Source organism: Pteropus alecto, unplaced genomic scaffold (assembly GCF_000325575.1).
Source record: "Pteropus alecto unplaced genomic scaffold, ASM32557v1 scaffold17, whole genome shotgun sequence".
Taxonomy (NCBI): domain Eukaryota; kingdom Metazoa; phylum Chordata; class Mammalia; order Chiroptera; family Pteropodidae; genus Pteropus; species Pteropus alecto.
In genome coordinates, this window is record NW_006440645.1 from 9,032,462 (window position 1) to 9,051,056 (window position 18,595).

Sequence of the window (18,595 nt, forward strand, 5' to 3'; positions counted from 1 at the left end):
GGAGGGGCCACCAGGGGAATAGGGGCGGGGCATTGGGGGATCCACATACTCTGCAGGGCCTAGTAGCAGCCCCGTTTCTGGAGGCTGTGGGCTGCTGGGCAGGGTGCTCCCCCGCTTCATGCCGCTTAGTCACAGTGGGGATTGAGCCGTGGCAGAGGCGGGCGGGGGAACATATCCTCCACCCACCTGCTGATGCCATGATGGGCTCTTCCTGTGCGGGAGGCTCTGCTTGGGGAGCGCTGTGTTCTCTGCTGGGAGCTGCGGCTCTGTGGGGTTTATTGAGTTTCTGCCCCTTCCAGAGCTGGGACCAAAATCTTTGGGGTTTTTGACAACTCTGTTGTCTCCGCCAAGTGCCGTACCCATAATTCCAGAGTCACAGGCACACCTAACCTAAATGGTAGCCCTGCTGGGGAGACATCCCGAGCTTTAATTTGGCAGTTGTGTCCTCTCGATGACCTCCTTCAACGGGGTGAAAATGAGATAGTCAGATGTCTTGTTTTTCTGCTGGCAAGCCCTTGTGTGGAGTCATCTGATGTTTTTCCCCTCAGTGGCACCAGAGATCCTAATGTATTTTTCTTGTTTTGTGGCTGTTAGAGGCAGAGCATAGATTATCTACTTTTCTACCATTGATCAAGATTGAGATAGTATGACCTTGAACTTGCAGCTCAAGCAGTGGTTTGATTTCTTAATTTTCAGGTAATGACGAAGACATCAGATTCCCAGTGGACAAGTTTTGCAGTGTTGATCTAAGACTATTTATTGGGAGCCACATCTACCTTTCAACAATCGTAAGTACCTTACATTAAATACATTTCTGTTTATATTAGAGCCATTTCTATTTTAGGCAACAGCATGCTGTGTACCATACATAAACAGATGTTTTCCTTTCTCTACTTATTCTAGACCAGTGGTTCTCAGTTGTGGTTGGTTTTGCTTCCCCAGAGTACGTTTGGCAATGTCTGGAGATGTATTAAAGTTGTCACACTGGGAAGTCTGCTAATGGCATCTAGTGGGTGGAGGTCAGGGATGCTGCTAAATATTGTATGATGCATGGGATATTGATGACGATAATTGATGATGCAATTAACATGAAATATGGATGCCAAGCAGAACAGGTTTTGGAAAAGGATATAATGAATTAAATTAAGATGCACTTAATGTTTCATGTTTAATTCATAAAACAAATGATACGCAGAGCTTCACATGTGACACACTCATCTAAGTACATTATCATTATTAAGTTCCGTAATTCTCACAACTCTGTGGACTAGATAACATTATTAGCCACATAGAAGCTACCTGCTATACTAAACCCCCTCCCAAACATCAGTGATTTTGCACAGTTGAGGTTTTTATCACGTATGTCAGAGTCTAACGCGAGTTAGCAGAAGCCACTTTCCTTTCATCTTATGGCTGCTCCGTCTCGTTTAGAGAAAAGACCATCCCCAGTGGACCCTGCTTTGATTCCTCAGCCAAAGAATCATATGCACATTAAAATGGTTATTTTATTCCAGAAATAAAAGATCAGTTTAGCATTCAAAATCAATATAATTAATCATATTAACAGACAAGGGGAGAAAAGTATACCATTGTATCAATTGATGCAGAAGAGATTTTGAAAATATTCAAAATGTATTATTGAAAAAAAAATTCAGCAAATTACAAATTGAAGTAAATTTCTAAATTACTTCTGAGTAGAAGTAAATTTCATAAATAGTATTTATGAAAAACCCAGTAATCATCATACTCAAAAGTGAAAAGTTGAATTTTTTTATAGAAAGTCAGGAACGACACAAGGGTGTGCGCTCCCACCATTTCTAATTGTCTACTGGAGGTGCTAGCTGGTGTAATAAGGCAAGAAAAGCAACAAAGATTGACAAGAGAAAAATAAACCTATATTACTTGTAGAGGATGCAAGGTATAAAAGAGCTACCAGATCTTATAAGTCAATATAGGAGAATATAAAATAGATAGATATTTTTTAAAAAGTTATGGGCTTTCTATATAGTTGTATGTCTGCATATCTTTTTAAATTTAAAAAGCAATTTAAAAATAAAATTTAAAATATTTATATTGTTTACAATAGCATAAAATTTTGTGAGACCTTCCCAATGAAAACTACAACATTTTAAGGAAGAAATTAAAGACCTAAGGAATGTCAAAAGATTCAATAGTATTATGTCAATTTCATCCAAATGTATCAATGTCATCAAAACGATCTCTATAGAAATCTCTTGAGTATATTAGAAAACTAATTCTAAAGTTCATCTGAAAATATGAAAAAAAAAACCTCTAAAATAATCAAAATCATTTTGAAAAAGAATATGAGGACATACACTGCCAGAGTTCGTGATTTAATATGAAGCTACTGTAATCAATGCAATGTAGTGCTCGATTATGAGGTGAATGCACAGGGTTTTTACAAGAAAATGAAGGGAAATAATGACATGAAAAAAAAGAAGCAATTTCTATTGGTGCTAATTAGTAAGTTATTCATTAGCTATAGATGATGATTCTAATTCTAAAGATCGTTCTTGATCTTAAGTCCCCAAGGTCGGGACATCTGCTTTCCTGTTAGCTTCGCAAACGGTTGTCTGGAATCCAGTGTTGGTGTGGCTTAGTCCTAACATGATTTTGTCCATTTCAAACATCCAAAGGTTCAAGAAGTGAGATGGACAAGGTCTTTCCTCTGGGCTTGGTGACTCCGACTCCATTTTGAATTAGGTCCATTTTTATCAATTTTCTTACTATTCAGGACAAAAACGATAGAATCATAATAATTTGTTTTGTGGTAAATTCTCAATGAAGTTGAGAAAACTGTTTTTGAGAGACAGATATTCTATGTAAATTTAGGGAATAATAGGTAAGCTTTCTGATTGGCCAAAATAATTATTTTGTTATGTAATTAAAACACCATTAATATAATAGAACATTTTCAAAAAACAATAGTCTCTGCTTGCAAGATAACTACCAGTATGATACAAAAGCACTTATTACAGATAAGTATCAAGATGATTTTCAAAGCATGGGATAATGTTCTTATGCATAGACTTTATTTTTATAACAAAAAATGTTTTATCACAAGATAATATGATCCTGTATGAAGCAGGTGGTTAAGGAGCAGATAAATTACTGGCAGATTTCTAATTATAATACATTTTTAGTCTTTCACGATAAACAACAGATGTGTGTTTACAAAAATACATTATAGTAGAATCAGGTCAATAGAGTCTAAGTGAAAAAGCTTAATTTATCTGTACTCCCATTTGAATTCATGAGGATGGCCTATTTAAAAGAGCCACCATTTAATGTAACATGAGTTCAAAGGAGATTTATTTAAATGGACCAATGAATGCTTTTTTCATTAATTGTCCAAATAGAAAGCAGATAATTTCAGAGTGCAAATAGACATAGGGGAAAATAACAAATCAAAACAAAACATATTAGAGCAGATGCAAAAAGAGGATATTCCAAAATAATGGAGAGCTAAATCAAATCACCCTATTTTCTAAATATTGATAGCATATTGAAGCCTTTCACTATTGAACTTTCTTTTTAACATTTAGAATTTATTTTGTATCATTCATTCTCTGAATTTCAAAACTTTTGATAAAGAATAACATTTATTTTCAAGTGCAAATCAAGTAACCAAAATAATTTGAGCATTGAAATATTTTCTGTATGTAAGCTGGTAAAATTTAAAGGATGAATTTGGTGTTCGAAATGGGTTACGGATCTATTTCTGCCGCTTATTAGCTATGAAACACAGCGATATTTTAAATAGCTGTGTTTTCAAAAGCTAACTAGGTATTAATTTCAAAGCCTATAATGTGCCATGAAAAGGAATCAATATTTAAATTCACCTTAGGCCTTAATTCATTCTTCTGTATTATTTATATACTGTTAATGTGTTTGAAAGAACTTCATTGATGCTATACAAATCCATAATACTATTTAATGCATTGAATTGTTCAATTACTAAAGGTTAACTTAGGCCATAGTTTTATGTACACTTCTAATTCTCCTATCTCAATTTCTTCATGTAGAATTTTCTAATCCTTCCTTTTATTTGAATTAACCTATCACACTACTATAATTTAGTATTGGTACAGTTTTGTGAAAGAAACTTTTGATACCGTCTTCCCTCTAAAACTGTGTAATATAAATACAGATGTTTAGCATTCGCACATGTAAAATAGCAACTCTAATAGTGGACAAAGTTTGTTGAAACCACGCTTGGGTACTTTAGAAGTTTAAAACCATTGAAGATAAATTTGAAGGCAATTCTAGCGAAGGTTCAGGAAAGAGATCAGATGTAATCTATGTCTTTTCCCCCAGTTATCTTCTGCTGTATAACACACCACCTCAAAGGTAGTGGATGAAAAAAACACAACCATTTTATGGTATAGATTCTGTAAAGTAAGAATTTGGAGAAGCACAGCGGAGATGCCTTGCCTCTGCTTCTCACTCTATGGTTTATGAGCTCTCAGCTTGGAGCAGTCAAGTGATCGGGGGGTGGGCGTGGGGGTAAGTCATCTGGGGGCTTCTTCACTCATGTGCCGGCTGCGGAGACCAAGATGTGTCAAAATCAGAGATAGTCGGACCTTCCCTCCTGAGGGCCTGTACCTGGCCTCTCCATTTGACTTGAGCTTCTCACAGACTCAGTGACTGGTTTCTGATGGAGAGTCCTGAGTGACAGTGTCAGCAGAAAAAGCTTTCCTAGGGACCAAGGGAGAGGCTGCATGGCCTTTTACAGCCAAGAATCATAGCGTCGCTTCTGCTAACTTCTATTGGTCAAAAGAGACACAAGTGCACCCAGATTCAGGTAAAGGTGTGTTGAGTCAGAAACTGTGGAGGGTCTGAGATGTTATTCAGCTGCTATTATACAACGGAGCCAAAGATGATCCCTGTATATTGGCCTCTAGCTGGCTGGAGACTCACAGCTCAAAAGCTCTCCAGTGCCAAACTCAGACTTTTACAGTCTAGTTGTTTTAAATACATCCAAAGTAAGCAGATATTTTAGCTGTTTTGAAACTGACTATTTGACATATACCACGAAATTGTGCCCCAGAGATTAGTTAAAACCTGGGGCTAAAAATGCAAGCTGCTGTTGCTCTTGGGAGTTCTCCCCATTATGCTGTTAAGATGTCATATGCAGAGTGAGCCCCTTCTCTGATTCCCTTCCCTCCTGGGAGTTCCTTTGCCTTCCTCACTTTCTGGTTAGTGACCCCCATGCTATGGGTTCTGGAAGAGGTCTTGTAGAGCCCCCCCACCCCTTGCAAATGGTCAAAACCCCACCCAAAGAAAGCCTGTTGTGTGCTACTGCCACCTGGTGGCCATATTTTTTTTCCTTGCTCGGCTTCCAAGTCTCAAATTTACTACATATATTTGCAAACAGACCTGGCACAGTGTGTGTGTGTATGTGTGTGTGTGTGTGTGTGTGTGTGTGTGTGGTTGTTGGCAGCAGACACAGGCGTTCTCGATCAGAGAAACAGAAAGCTGATTACTCATAGCAAAGTACAACAGCCAGCACCCCAATCCCCACAGAGCAATATGAGAGACAAATAAATGTTATCTGCAACACTGAGATTCAGATATTATGGTACATCTACCAATCTTATTAAGCATTTCTCTTTGTGGGAAAATAGAGAGGGGCTCATTCTAAGCAAGTGTCTCCAGGAAGGAGAAAGAAAGGTAGTTTCATCTTTAAATCTCTCATGAGGCTTCTATTTCTTCAAACTCTCAATAGCATCCAAGGCTGTTTGTTATGAAACATCCTTGCCGTGCCCTTTGCTCATGAGGCCTGGACCACGCAAAAGCATGAAAATATTCAGAGAAAATTGTCCTCCAAGAGGATAGAGGCCCCCTGCTTGAGAAGAGGACCTGGAAGAGCTAGCTTGTCTCAGTTCCATGGTGTCTCAGGCCTGAGCTAGGAACACACAAAGAGCTTTGGATGAGCCCAGAGGCAGTTTGGACTACAGTCACCTGGAGATGTCTTCACTCCTATGTCTTGGGGATGGAACGTGATGGCTTAAAATGTCTGCTCACCCTGGATTGTCGAAAGGAGCACCTACACATATGTGACTTTTCCATCTGTACTGAACTTCTCACGTGTAGGCTCATGGGTCTAGGAGGGAGCATCTCAATAGATATAATTTGCTACAAGCAAAAGTTTCGAGAGAACCAAAAGTACGCTGCAATGACTTTCATGACCTGCCTTGGAAATCACATAGAATCATTTCTGCCAAACTCAATTGGTTGAAGCAATAGCAAGGCTGACTAATATATTACAGGAAGGGGCTTAAGCCTCACTCGGGATGAAAGCCAGAAAATGAGGGACCTATTTTAGAATGGTCACAATCTTTCTGTTTTTTTGTTTTTTTATTTTTTTATTTTTTCCCCGCCTACATCACTTGGTCTTCCTAGATGGTCTCCCATCCAAGTACTAACCAGGCCTGACCCTGCTTAGCTTCTTAGGTCAGACGAGATCGGGCACGTTCAGGGTGGCATGGCCATAGACAGAATTGTCACAATCTTGAAAGATGTTGGGGACACGTCTCAGAGGGAGCAAGGAAATGAAGGTCAAAAGTGTACAGGCAAAGCCAGGTAAAAATGACAAGATGTGTCAGTTGTAGTCACATCTGAGGAGAGAACAGGTATTAGGGTTGGAACATTTAGTAATAATAATAAAAGTAGATTGGACAAGTGGTCAATATTCCTGAATGCCAGGATACGTAGTTGTCTTCCTCTTTTAGGAAGTAAAATTTGATTCGTCCAAAAATAATTTAATTATAAGAACTTCGTTAGACTACACTTACAATACTTACTCATTTTTATTACGTATTGAGTCTTAACATAATCTTTACAGTATTTCTCTTGGTCTTATGCCTGGGATTTTAACAATTTTTAAAATAATTGAAGTGTATCTTATGGCTAAAAAGAAAATTTTTGAAGAAAATAATATACTATAGCTTATATATCTTTTCAGAAAAACTGTAAATAGTCAATTCAAATACATAAAATTATGATTAACCATTTATGTATAATTTAATTGCCTGATAATTTAAAAGATTGAGAAAAGTTCTTATTCCAAAGGATTCATAGATAAATAATTTGTAGTATTCTTCCCGATCAAGAAAGAGATGAACTAACATATTTCGGTGCCAGAAACCAAGACAGAAACTTCACTTATAAGCATCAATTTAACTCTAAAATCTGTACCACATATTATTACCATCATTTTTAAAATTGAGAGAATAACCTTATGCACAGAAAGCTTGAGGGACTTACACCTGGTCCCAGAACCAGTGAGCAGTGGAACCAGAATTTAAACGCATGCCTCTTTATGCTAAAACCTGAGCTTTTCTCACCCCGTTAGTCTATCGGATACATACTGTTGGATAATCCGGGGGCCGCACATTATTTATTTTGTATTTTGATGTGTTAACACAATTTAAGTCCAGGAGATGGAATTACATGTTAAACTTGCCAATTCAAGGAAACAGAAATTAGTACCTTGCTTTCTTAGCTAAAGAGTTATATTCTTTAGAAAAATTTTTATTTATTTTTTTAAATACAAACTGAACACAGGACAGTCACACTTCCCCAAATTATCTTCCTATGCATTCAGTTTGTGTATAGATAAAAAAAGAGGAATATTTTTAGAGATATTAAAATATGTACATGTCACTTATATTCAGAGATTTTAAAGGGATTTAATAGAATTTGAAGAATTTCTATCCTAGAATATCTAATTTTGGAGAAGAATGGTCAGTTTAGAGAGAAATTCACATAAGTATAACATTTCAAACAGAAATAAAAATAGCCACAATAATTTTTTTTTTTAAATAAGATACATTCTCATTAGGACCTTATCATTCAATTAAGTTTGTTAAGCTAGCTTCCTCATCATAATTTTATGATGAACTTTCCTGCTATTTTTAAAATTATTAATCTTTCCTATCTTTATGGTAAAGAAACCAGTGCCTATAAATGCTCAGGGAAGCTGTTAAAAAAAAAAAAATCACTCTTTTTCATTTGTTAGCCATAGAAGAGGAAGTCTCATCTATTCATATACATAAATAGACTCACATCTGATTCCTTATTCATAAAGTTGATGAAGTCTTATGGCAGGATATCTTTTGCTTTATCACAAAGGACACTTTCTTCTGTGGTCTCAGAGTGATTCATCAAGGCAAAACGCTTCACGCCCTTGCTCACTCTTCCATTAGTTAGAGCCCACTGATAACTGTGGTGTGAGTCGGTATCGCTCAGCCTAGTGCAGACACATGGAATGAAAGTAGGTGATAATTCAGTGAAAAAAAAAAAAAAAGGAATTCTCTCTGTAATCTTAAGGGAAATATAATAATAGGATTAACAACTATAAAAATAGTAAGAGGGATTTGTCAGGATTTCAGCAAAACCACTGTATTTGGGGAATATACCAAAAAAGAAAACACTTATGAATCTGCAGATCACACAGAGGAAGAGAAAATTCACTAGTTAATGATCCCAACCTACAGGACCCGCATTCTCCTTAGAGAGGGAGCCACTTGAGAGAACTGTTTTCTCTTCTCCCCCCACTGTCTTACTGGTAGAAAGGTTAGATAAGTAAGTATATGCACAAAGGAATGGAAGACATAAAAGAAAATACATGCTTTTAGATATGTTAATAAAACATTTCACAGAGATCTGATTTGAAAACTGCAGTTTAATATGGTATAGTGATAATATAATTCTTGCAGATTTTAGAGTAAAAAAACCTCATCTCTTTCTTCTTTCTCTTTTAAGAAAAATAAAAGGCATTTTTCAGTTTCTTTTCCATGGTGCTAAAATAAAAGCACTTAAGAGTGTGAAATCCACGAAGAAAGAACTATATGGAAGAGGATGAGATGCAATATATTAGTTTATGTTTTAAGTTTTCAAAGCTTTTCATTTTCCCCTGTGACTCATTTTACTCTAAAATATAATATCAGTGATAATAAGTTGGGCAGTTTTCAGCCCTAATTTTTATCTTAAGCTAAAATTACACTTATTTCTTTAAGTAAGGCTGAGGAGGCTTTCTTATTTGGTAGCAAATACTTGCACATTCACGGAAAACAACAGCTTCAATCATAATTATTTTATATTTATACTTAGGTATAACATCTCAAATTTTTCAGATTATTCATTTTTTAGTACTGTAAGGAAATGGCTAATTATAATATCAAATAAGCCTCTTTCAACTGGTAAAAATTTTAAAAACCAGTTTTGATTGGTCCTTGTATATAAAAAAGAGTAAAATTACAATATAATAAAATTATGTAGCCACATGTTTCACTTTCTGTGACTATAAATAGTACATGCAGAAGACACTTGTTAAGAATATATGAGCATATAAATAGTTGAATATTATAAATCTAGTAATTGCATTTATTTAGCAGTTCTTAAATCAATCTACCTCTGTTCATCCTCATTGTTACTAGACTAGTCCAGGCGATCATCAACTCTGGTCTAAAATATTGCAATAGTTCTTCGTAATGAACGCTTTTGATCTATTTACCACACCACAGAGTAAGTTTTCTAAAACTGAGATACAGTAACCTCTGTCTCTTGTTCCTTGCTAAAAACAAAGCAAAACGTAGCAAAAACAACAAAAAACACATTTACTGGCTTCCTACTGGCCTCTGCATGAAGCATGTAAGCTCCTTTTAACATGAATGGCAAGTTCTTCACAGTCCAATACCTTGTCCCCCAGGATTCTTCTCTCTTTCCGCTACTCTTCCCGCTCGACAGTCCAGTTTCAGAAACATAGCTGCACCTGTTGGTATGTTCAACACGCCAATGGTACCTACGATTTGGGAGTCTTCACTTAGCTGAATTCTCCTCCTTGAACCCTCCTCATTGTTCTATGAAGCCTCCTAGAACTCTCTCATCCACTCTGTATTGGGTCCTTCCTCTGGGCTGTCCTGTCACTTGAATGGCTTATAGATATGTCCATATTTTGCTGAAGGATGAGACCCCTGAGGATTGTAGTGTGCCTGTTATGTACCCCACATCCCTATCAGGTGGCTGGCATGACTTAATGAAACTGCCTCTCATGCTCTAGATACTCAGCGACTATTTATGGGATAGAGACAATTACTGAGATATTACTTACAAAAACACAAAATTGTTTTTTTTTTTTTTTCAATATAATGGGATTGCATTCCAAAATGTTCCCTTAAAATGGCATTTTTTTTCCCCTTAAAAATTTAGATCTGGTTTCTTGCATACAAAAGCCATTTAAGACATTTCTCTGGTGCCCTGAATAATCCCCTTCTAACCCTGAAGTTTTTTTTCAACTTTTGACTAAATTAAATATTTCATATATATCTGTAAATGATATCTGTCCTCACCCTGAAAGTATGTATTTTGTTATAGTTTACATGGTTTTTATTGTTGACTTCTCATCTTTGTCTTTTTCAGTATATTTCTTTATATGTCAAAGTGTTTTGAATTGTTTTGCTCTGTTTAAAAACACGTTTTACACTGAGCAAAAAGGTTCTTCATTTATTGTCATTTTAATTAATTCCTTCACATGAATCTATTTTTAGGCATACTGGATTAATTTTCTACTGGTACATGTATTTGGTAAGATGCAGAAATAGTTTATGGAGTATGCAGGATTTCCATAATGATCACTGAGGACTAATAACCAAGTTAACTCTGAGAAATTCTATAGCAATAAAAGTAGAAAGTATTTATAAAAATCCATGAACTCATAAATAGTGTGCGTTTTACTTTTTGTGTAGTGCGACCCATGTTTTTGAATAATGTGATTGGCGAGATAAAGAATACGAAGTTTAAGGACAGCTTAATTCTTTATTAGGAACTTTCTGATGGAGCTTGTCATTCTTTTTGATTATAAATGTCATTAACCTAAACAGTGCCACTCGGTATAACATTTCTACAAATTTATTAAATGACTTCATCAAATGACTTTTGACATAAACATTTATACACTTATGAAAAGAGGAAAGAAATTATATTTTCAAGATTATTCACCTGAAATGTTATTTGGCCCAAATAGTTCAAACATAAAAGAACTACAGTCACTTTGCAATGATTCCTGAATTTAAAGATAAATGGAATGAACTTTAGAGCACTTTGCTTTGAGGGTTACCTCAAAAAAGCTCCGACTGGTACTTGACTAATTCCTATGATGTTAGATAGTAAAGCAAACTTTATCTAAGGGAACAACAACAACAAAAAACAAATGAAAATAACATGTAAGTAGAAATATGAGAATAAAAATGAAAATTAGAAGTATATGGCTCTTAAAGTATATTAAAATAAGCCTAATAAGTAAGAATTTTAGTTAAAAATAAAGAATGCTGCTTCTATCTCCATTCTCTATGTTACATGTATTTATTGTGGCTAATGAATCTTTGCTTGGGCCTTGATAAATATGAAAAAGGATTTCGATGAGTAGCCTAGTGTAAATCGAAGCATCTTCTTCTACTCATATGGTCTAATTTAGGAGTCATTGGGAGATGCCACTTAATTTTCAGTTGTCTGATGAATGTGTTATATACATATATAAAACTTTTAAATTTAAAAGATTATCACACATCTTACATTGATAATTGGATTCTTAATATAACTATTAAGTAACTCTCATTAACATTTCTCTTATTTAATAGGAGAGATGCAAATGGATATTTCTATTTTACACATGAGGAAAAATACATTTTCTGAGTCCTAATTCTATTCTTTCCATTCCCTAATGCTAATATTGTCTCTTGGTCAAATATCCATCAATTTTATTAATGTAATTACTTAGACATTAGGGATTATTTTTAATTGAACAAATTCTTATCTATAGAGTGAATTCTTTGCATAGTTGGTTATCTATATAATTAATCTTTTCTCACTCATTAAATGTGTGTAGAAATATAAATATAAGTATAAACATAAATACACTGGTACATATGCATGCATGTATGTATATGTATGTATGTGGGTATCTATCTATCTATCTATCTATCTATCTATCTATCTATCTATCTATCATCTATCTATCTATACATATATATCTAAATTCCAGCAAACCACAGTAAAAACAAAAAATAAAACAAATATTAGTGTTTTTCCTGTAAAGATTACCTATTGCTATTATTTGCACTTTTGGAAGCAATGTGTTGGAGGTTATGGAGTGATGTTTGCATATTTGTAAGCATGAAACATTGCAAATTAGAATTGTTATTTTTACTTTTATAAAGGAATTGTATATATCTATTTCTTGGAAGAAGTTCGACACTTTTTACACAATGTAGTTTATTGTCAGCAGTAGTAATGATATATAATGATCAATTATATATCATTATTCTTCTTTGTTTATATTCTCATGAAAATTGAAATATGCAATTATGAGAATTGTGTATATATGACATATGGTATTTAATAAAGAGAGAACAAATACCTTTTTAAATTACTCACCCTTGACTTTTTCAGCTCTGCTTTATGAATACATTTATAAGGCAATGGTCCTATTTCTTAAGATGATGAAGAGCAAATGTTTATTTAAACCCTGGGCTATTTACTAACACATACATCAAAAGTTAGGCATTCCACAATTATAGAAGTTGACTTTCATAACTGCACAAACCAAGGAACCATTTCTTTACTGATGATGTGAAAACTGCAAAAAAGTATGAAAAATTATGCATATTAAAAATAGTTATCACTGTTTTATTTTGAATATTTGAAAATGCACATTTTAAAAACTCTTTTATAAATTTATATGTACTTGTTTTAGCCAAAATACAGTTAGTTTTACTTTACACTTGCATATTAACAGTATTCTGAAAGGCTCCAAAACTTTTTATTGTCTCATGGATTGTTTCATTTCTTGATTAAATAATCCTTTGTTCCTCTAGGTTGTTTACTCAATTAACTTGCTTAACACACCCATTTTAATTGATAGTGCAAAGACAAAACTTCAGTTTAGTTTGTGGCTGTCTGAAATATCTCAGACTCTGCATGTATAGATTTAATTGTCTAGGTATTACATTACATAAATTGTAGTACTGTGTGTGGTACTTACATGTAAGACTGAATCAACATAACTCTAAAAATTAAACAATAATTTCAATACTAATGCATTCAATTAGTTTTATATATTAAAAGATTCAATTCAACAAATATTAATTGTCTCTTATGTAATGTTACTCTTCTAGGACAATAGGAAATAAAACAAAATTATTTTGCTGCAAAGTGATTGGAACTTACATTCTCATAAAATTGAAATATAAGAAGTATAGTGGATTAAATATTCTTAACAAATTCTACGTCACTCTTCCCCTTAGAGAGACAAAGCCTATTTAGGCTCCGTGACTTATTTTTCCCAAGAGATTGCAAGGAAAGTGTCGTTGTGTAACTTCTGATGCTGGTCCGTAAGATATCTGTAGCTTCTATCTTTGCCATTAAGTGTAAACCTTCATGGACTCAGCTGCTTGCTGGGAGAAAGCCTTATGCAAGAGACGAGTCGAGGTAGAAGACCACTGAGCTCTGGTAGAAAGACCCAGTTGAGCTCCCACCTGACAGTCAATAACAACCACTGGTTTTGTAGGGGCATCATCTTTAATGTTCCAGCTGGTGAGAGGAGCCTCCAGGTGACTGCAGCCCCAGGCCACAGTACATAGAGCATAACAACCCCACACTGACACCGAGAACTTTAAGAAACAAAGAGCAGTTATTGCTGAGTTAAACCACAACATTTTGGGGTACGAGGGAAAATAGAAACAGACGTCATATTTAAAGTTTTAACTTAGTTTGTTAGATAAAAAAATAAGTGCCAATTATAAAAAAATCTTTTCTTCCCAAAAAAGTTTGAAAAGTAATTAAAATAAATTGCACTCAGACTTTCAACATGTTTTCACAAGAAAATCAAAAGCAGGCATTCAAGATAATTTTGCACTAGTAATACATTTAACTAGAAGAGTATCGCTGACTTACATAAGTGAAGAGATCAGAGAACTGACACTTACCTGGAATGGGGACAAGGAGAGAGGTGACAGATGCAATAGGGAGAGAAGAATTATAGTGACTGGCTATGATGCTCACAAAAAGTAAAGCCTGTTGGATTGGTATACACATTTTTAAGTGAAACTTAAGTTCATACTTTGGTCAATATATATATTGCTCATGAGTTTAGCTGGTAAAAACCATTTCCAGTACATTCAGAACATCTTGCAAAAAGTGAATTTATGCTCAGAGCAGACAGCATAGGCCAACAGTTCTGAGTCCTGCTTGCCTGCTAAAGGCATCTGGGAAATCATCATTGACAGCAACTCTGTCAGCATCTCGTCAGAATAACCAGTTACAAATTTCTGCGTATGAGTCTTAAGCATAGTTTTGTTTTTCAAAGCCCCCTAGTTATTTTCATATGTAGTCGTATTTGTGAATCATTTGCCCTGGTTAACTATGGTTCTATTAGTACAGTGTTGCCCAGTGAATTCCATTAGAGTCTATAGCCAGACTAAGAATCATATCTCTTCTTATATTCTCAATTTATAAAGTAATACTTGAATAAAAAAGATCTTACAATGATGACGCTGCCTAACTAACAACCCCAAAGGTAGAGCTTTTAGCACATATATTTTGCTTTCTTGTTCACTAGTCTGTGGGTCACCTGTGGCTTTAAGGTACCCTGTGGGGTCAGCTTGGATTTTCTCCAGTCCGCAGGCCATAGATTATGTTCAGGGCTTCTTCACCTATCTCATATTCTGTGACCCATGGTTCCTTATAGCACAGGCTCCTTGTGATGGATGGCTGAGGAGAAACAGAGCTGGCAAGACTTGCTATGTGTTTTTAAGACTTATTCTCAGCAGTGGTGCTCTATTACTTCTGTTCACGTTCCAATGGACGAACACCTCTCATGGACATAACCAATGGTCTGTGAGGCATGGATATGTGCCTTATCCACAGGGAAGACATGGCAAAGGCCAGGCATGCATGAGGGGCTTGGAATAAATGCTGCTACCACAATGTTCTCACATACACTAACAATATGGTACTCGTGGCATCTAGAAAAAGCAACACAGAAAGCATTTTACTTTGCAAGTAGCTTTGTACATCTCTGTCGAAGCTACCGATGGCTTCTTTGCATTTAACAGATTTGGCTAAAGTTAACTTACTATTTAATGTTCACTGAATTGGAGAATATTATGATTCATTTTCTTAAATAATTGAATATGTGGTCTTGAATAAGCTTTTATTTTTTGTGCTTTATACTGACACTTAAATTGCCATGTGAACTGTTTTATATACGTTTTGATATGTCATTGAAGATTCAGAAAATACAACTATCCCTGTGAAAATAATGTAAGATTAATTCATGGAATATGTTTATGAGCATATATTTTGCAGTTTCTATTGGAAAAGCTGATTATATTTTAGTCATCTATATCTTATTGTCCTGCATAGTTGTCAAAATTTCGAACAGTCCTTTGGTATCTTAATGTAGAAAAGTACATATAAAAAATCCTTGCTGCCATATTTAGTAGAGTGAGGAATAGCCAGCATATTTCTATAATAAATATTAGAAACAGGGACATTAGAACCAAAGCCTTCGGGAATATTTTTTTAATGATATTTCAGAAGTTATTCTATTTATTTGTCCTAGTCTCTGATATATCCATGCTCTCTTCCACTGTGATGCACCCCTATTGATATTGTTTTAAAAGATCACCACAATGACAAATTATTATACCAATTTTACAGACGTGACAAAAAACTAAGAGCTTAATTATTCAATAAGAGTATGAAATTAGAAAAATCATTTAACTGGATGTTCTTTTTGCCTTTTTAAAAAATAACTCTCTCTCAAAGAAGACTTCCATCATTTTTAATCCTATTTAGCTTTAACTATTTAGACCGATGGAAGAAAACACACAAACAAACAACTGGTTATATTCTAAAATCTGATTATATTCTAAAATCTGATTATATTCTAATTCCCAATTCTCCTGAGAAATTTATAATGCAACGAAAATTAAAATAACTTGAAATGGTCAGCAAAAAGCTTATTTATAATTATTACTAGTGAGCTACAACTAATTTGCAAGAAAACATATCTCAAAAATTAATAATAAAACAAAAAGATCAGCTTAGGTGAATAGACCACTGGAACGCTGAAGGTCATTAAAGTTTTCTGTGCATTTTACTAGTCAGATTTTTAATCCTGATGTCTATTTGGCTATTACTACTAAATGGAAATAAGAAATCCATTTAAGTAGACACATATTCGATGAGGAATGTTAGGCAGGCAGCAAGAATTCATTTTTATAAAATGAATATTTAGAATAACTGAAAAATCCATGAATAAACTCTTGTTTTGAGCTATAACTTATGTTGAAAAGTAAGGTAGGCTCATGGCCCAAAAGATATGAGGGCATAATAAGTTCATGTACATAGTTGAGATGATGGCTTTATTATAATAATGTCTTGCATTTATATAGCGCATTACAGTGAATAAAGTATATTCACTTGCATTATTTTCAGGGTCATTTGGTAAGACCTCAAAATAGCAAGGTAACATAGATTTGGAAAGGGTATTCAAATTTGATAAATCACCCACCTGAGTTAAGAAAGTTAAATAAATTATTCAAATTAGGCTATAGTGAAGTGTGAGAGCCATGAATCTCAGCCAGATATTATCATGTGGGTCCAGCATTCTTTTCACTATTTTAGAGATGCTCGACAGTTATTGGATATCTACAGCACGTCGGTTCTGGTTCAGTATTTTTTATCATACAACCATCCTTTAAAAATTAGAAAATGAAATTTCTTACTTAAAGAACTTGTTGATACTTGATGACAACAACTATTTAAATTTGAAGGTATCTTGCTCTTCCTTTTATTTCATCTTCTCGTGTGCCCAAGAAGTTCTAGAGTTTAAAAATTACGAGAACATAAAATACGAAAGCAGCAAGATAAAGTATAATGCAGGCTTATTTTTCTTTTCTTTTATCTTCTCTTTCTTTTCTCATTTTACATCAGTTTACTTTGTGCTTTTCTATTTCTTTCCTTTTTCTTTTAACTTTCCTTTTTTTCTCATTTATTGGCAAAGCCATTTAAAAATCAAACCTGTAGGTCAGAATCACTGTGTTGAGTAGAAGTGGTAAGGCAATACATTTGGCGTTCCTCCTTTTTCTCCTTGAAGCAATCTCTGAGGTTTCTTTGCAAAAAACAAAAATGGTAAAACCATCTGCCACAGAGACTTGTTGTATTATACTTGCTGCTCCATACGACTTATCTGAGAAACAGAGAAAACAAGCAACGGCCATAGACGTAGTAATTTGGCATACCGTGAATGGTAGATTTAGGGGCAGAGTGAAACTAAATTATTAAGAAGAGAGCATTAAAAATATAATTCCTAATAATTTCTAAAAAGGCTTTCAGACTGTATGGTCTAATTACAACACTTAACAGATCGAAACAAATGGTTAGAGAAGGTGCATGCTTTGGCTAATATCGCGTGGTAGAAAGGAGCTCACAACAGCACCCTGGCCTTAGCTCTAGACACAGATTTTAGATAGAGGGCATCTTAATAAAGCTTCCTTATGGTGAATTATGACCATATCAAAACTATTATATATAATGTCACTGTGAAATTAAAGATCTACATTTAGATATATTATTATATCGAGACTAAATGGCTATACCAGTTCCTAGAACCTTGAAGCCATGTGCCATATCCTCTTGTCTGTCCACCCAATGATCTCAGAGAGACTAGATAGGTAAAAGTATGTGATACTTTAAGAACTGTCCTGGAAGTCGCACCCATTGCTCTTGTTCAGGTTTCAAGTGTCAGAACAAGTCGCATGGAGCCATCTGGTTGCAAGAGGGCTAGGGAGTTTATGCTTCCTGACTGCTCATCAGAAAAATACTTGATTCGTAAACATAGAAATAATAAGTAAATAAAAAAGAACACATGGCCTGGATTGAATGCCTTGATTAGGAATCCAATAAATGACTTCTGAAAAGATAAAGAAACAGATTGAAAATAAAGAAGTGAAAAAGTATGTGCCATGCTAACACTAATAAAAATAAAGCTAGAATAGGTATATATTTGAGACAAGGCACACTTCAGAACAATGAAGATTATCAGGGATAAAAAAGGACAAAAAATAATGATAAAGTGGTTAATTCTTCAAGAAGACATAACAATCCTAAGTATGTATACAGCTAACAACAGAGCATCAAAACATATAAAGGAAAATAGTGATAAAATTGGTAAGAGAAATACGTAAATCTACTTTATAGTTGGCGACATCAAAGCAATTCTATTAGGAATGAATATATCAAGGAGGCAGACAATTAGTAAGGCTATAGATGTCCTGAATAGCACTATCAATCACCTTACTTTAATTGCCATTTATAAAATACCCCTGGCGTCTACGGCCATGCCACCCTGAACAAGCCTGATCCCATCTGATCTCAGAAGCTAAGCAGGGTTGGGCCTGATTAGTACTTGGATGGGAGACCACCTAGGAAGACTAGGTGCTGTAGGTGTAAAAAATAAATAAATAAATAAATAGATAAATAAATAAATAAATAAATAAATAAATAA

General features: G+C 34.6%; 1 non-coding gene and 1 pseudogene across 1 annotated transcript; one reads left to right on the plus strand and one right to left on the minus strand.

Annotated features, from left to right (window-relative positions):
- Positions 1 to 6,401: 6,401 nt before the first annotated feature.
- LOC112484630 lies at positions 6,402 to 6,520 on the minus strand (annotated as a pseudogene).
- An 11,898-nt stretch (positions 6,521 to 18,418) lies between these two features.
- Positions 18,419 to 18,537, plus strand: LOC112484677. Its single transcript, XR_003048109.1, has one exon. It is a non-coding gene; the product is annotated as a 5S ribosomal RNA (ribosomal RNA).
- The last annotated feature ends 58 nt before the right edge of the window (positions 18,538 to 18,595 follow it).